The sequence below is a fragment of the Mastomys coucha genome, unplaced genomic scaffold (genome assembly GCF_008632895.1).
Source record: "Mastomys coucha isolate ucsf_1 unplaced genomic scaffold, UCSF_Mcou_1 pScaffold22, whole genome shotgun sequence".
Taxonomy (NCBI): domain Eukaryota; kingdom Metazoa; phylum Chordata; class Mammalia; order Rodentia; family Muridae; genus Mastomys; species Mastomys coucha.
The window spans coordinates 156,812,821-156,816,073 of record NW_022196905.1 but is presented as its reverse complement, the minus strand read 5'-3'; the positions used below and the strand labels follow the sequence as shown (position 1 = coordinate 156,816,073).

Below are 3,253 nucleotides of genomic sequence, written 5' to 3'. Positions count from 1 at the left end.
ACCCGACACATCCCCTGGACACCCTGAATGCCTAACCCGACACATCCCCTGGACACCCTGAATGCCCCCTGAAGACACATCCTCTGGACACCCTGAATGCCCCCTGAAGACACAGGATTGTGCTTCCCATATCCGAGCGCTCACTGGAGCCAGCCCTGTGCTAGGCACTCCTTCAGGTACAAGCCACTACCGAAGTCAGCACTGAAGTCCAACGTGGCTCAGTTCCCCAGTGCTACAGTATTTGCCATGGGCTCAAGTTTAAAGTGCCCGATACTGCAGCCTGTATTTCCTTACTAGGCTTCCCATAAGCCCACAACCTATTCAGTCTCAGGTTCTTGGCCAGTTTGAAGCTGTCGCGTATGGATTCTATCCAATTTTGGTTATTCCCACACCTTTTGTGCCGGCTTGCACCACTAACTCTCATAGGCAGGTCACTGTTGTAAGTCACAGCATTTGTAGCTTGGTAATAAGTAAATCAATATTTATTAATTTTCTCCTCCCGTATCATGGAGAGTACCTTCAAGTACCATGAAAGCTGATCAATAGGGGTGAAACTTCCATCTTGGTATCAGTAAGGTACATTACCCAATAGTAAATTAATATTATATTGAAATGTGTGCTTGTCATACAAACTTAACCCAAACAGAGAGTTTTCTAAAAGGAGAGAAGGAAGATTGTGCAGGATCCACAGGAGGCTTGTCAGGGACAGGACACAGGCTACTTGTCCACTGCAGACATGCTTCCCTCATCAGTAAACCATCTGAGTCTTTATCCTCCAACTGCCAAGCCCAGAGCCATTATGGCCAGGTTTCTGTCCTCCACCAGGAAGGGCAAACCTGCTGTCTGTAAGGTAACGCAGTCTTGCAGACCCAATTTCAGAGAATCCACTGAAATTCCACCAGAAGCAGCCAATGAGTTCTACGGCTCACAGGCTTGAAATGAACTTGGCACAGCCGGTGGTAATGGTTCCTTGAAAATAATGCCCATGCAGTAGCCTCAGAATGAATAAAGTAACTAGGGATAAGGCTAACAACGAAATCGCAAAACTTATACTCAAACCTAAAAACATTTTTGAGAGACATTTTTTAATAAGCATGCTAGACAAATGCTAGACAAATGCTAGACAAATGGGGACTGGTTGTGCTTCTGAAGCTGAGCCCTCGGCACCTCACTTAGCACAGTCCCTACCTGAGATCCTGGTGTGGAAGTTCACCCATGATGATCACAAGAGATCTTACTCAAGCCAAATGCAGAACAAAGCTAGAACAAAGACTCACATAATCCTGACTGTGGAATTTACAGCAAAGCTGCAGAAGCCAAGATGATGGTGTGGCTCATGGGCAGACCCATAGGATCAGTGGGACAGAGCTGGGAGCCCGGGGAACCAGTCACACGTTTATGGTCAGATGACTGGTTGGATGGCGAGAGAACAGATTCCAGCCTCTCATGCACCACCTCTAACCACCTAGTCAGATTCTGGACACCTTGTACAAGAGCCAAGAAAGACAGCTAGCTCACAGCTCAGAGAACAAGAGGGTACCAGCCCCAGGTGATACGCATAGAGGACAGCATGAAAGAGAAGATGGAAGACAAAGAGCCAGAGGACCGGAAAATCTACTGTGGGACTGTGTCTTTGAAAATGACAGAGACGCTTCACCCACGATAAACAATATGGCTGCCTAAGAGAAAGAACCCTCCCTGAGGAAGACCCTCCCGTGGAGGAGGGAAATTTCACTGGGCCATAGACAATGAGCTGCAAGTAGCTAATTGTCTTAGGGTTTCTATGCTGTGATGATACACTACGACCAAAAAGCAAGTTAGGGAGGGCAGGGTTTAATTGGTTCACACTTCCACATCACGGTCCATTTTCATTGAAGGGAGTCAGGACAGGAGCTCACACAGGGCAGGAGCCTGGAGGCAGGAGCTGATGCAGAGGCCATAGAGGGGTACTACTTACTAGCTTCCTCAGCGTGCTTTCTTATAAAACCCAGGACTACCAGCCCAGGGTGCTGCTACCCACAATGCACTGGGCCCTCCCATATCAATTACTACTTAAGAAAATGCCACAGGTTGCCTACAACCTGATCCTATGGAGGCATTTACTTAATTGAGGTTCCTCAGCTCAGATGACTCTAGCTAATGTCAAGTTGACATAGAAGCATCCAGCCCACTAAGACGTGAGGGAAGAGGGACAATTAGTCCTCCCTAGGGATGAGCCACCTTAATAAGTATCCAATACCAAATGGTCATCCATGAGACCATATAGGTACAAGTAACACTAACTGGACTTAGCAGGATATATATATATATATATATATGTATATATATATATATATGTATATATATATGTATATATATATATATATATACATATATATATATACATACATATACATACATATTTTTTAAAAGAAAAAGAGGCCCTGATTTCAAGAGGAAGCAAGGAGGTAGGTGTAAATGGGAGAGAATAGAGGGAGGGAAGGTAAGAGATAAAATTATGTAATTGATATAATCTTATTTTAATTTTTAAAAATTAAATAATATTTTATAGTTACTTTTAAAAATGGACTCCAGCAAATGGTGTTCAAAGGAAGAAAACACAAAGGGATGCCTGGAAGTTCTGCTTCATATCATTCATGCAAATTAAGGTGGATCAAAAGCCTGAATGAAATAGAAACATTAAATAAAGCTCCACCAAAATTGAAAGCTGGGGCTAGTGAGATAGCGCAGGCTGTAAAGTACATGCCATGTAAGCATGGGGACCCGAGTTTAGATCCCCAGCACCCATGTAAATCAAGACATGGTGATGTGTGGCTTTAACCCTAGCCTTGGATGACATGGGGGATGGAGGGGTGGAAACAGGAGATTCACAGAGCACCCCAACAGGACCTACACAAAAGTGATAGCCACTTATTTTTTTACAGCAATAATCCATAACACTGCACCAACAAATACAGTCCGTAGTCCCCTGTACTACATGGCTATTGATACTCTGTGAACTTGTACAAACAGTATCATGTAAATATCTACTATTGTGGTGGTCTGAGGAAGAACGGTCTGTATACACTCATATATTTGAATGCTTGGTCTACAGTTGGTGAAACTGTTTGGGAAGGATTAGAGGTGTGGCCTTATTGGAGAAGGTGTGTCACTGAAGTGGGCTTTGAGGTTTCAAAAGCCCCTACATTCCCAGTTAGCTTGATCTCTCTCTCTCTCTCTCTCTCTCTTTCTCTCTCTCTCTCTCTCCCTCCTT

The 3,253-nt window shown here is 44.2% G+C and overlaps 1 protein-coding gene across 3 annotated transcripts in view; it reads right to left on the bottom strand.

Annotated features, from left to right (window-relative positions):
- Tmem255b (transmembrane protein 255B) overlaps positions 1–3,253 on the bottom strand; it is a 29,504-nt gene that overhangs the window by 17,019 nt on the left and 9,232 nt on the right. The gene's annotated exons all lie outside the window — the stretch shown is intronic.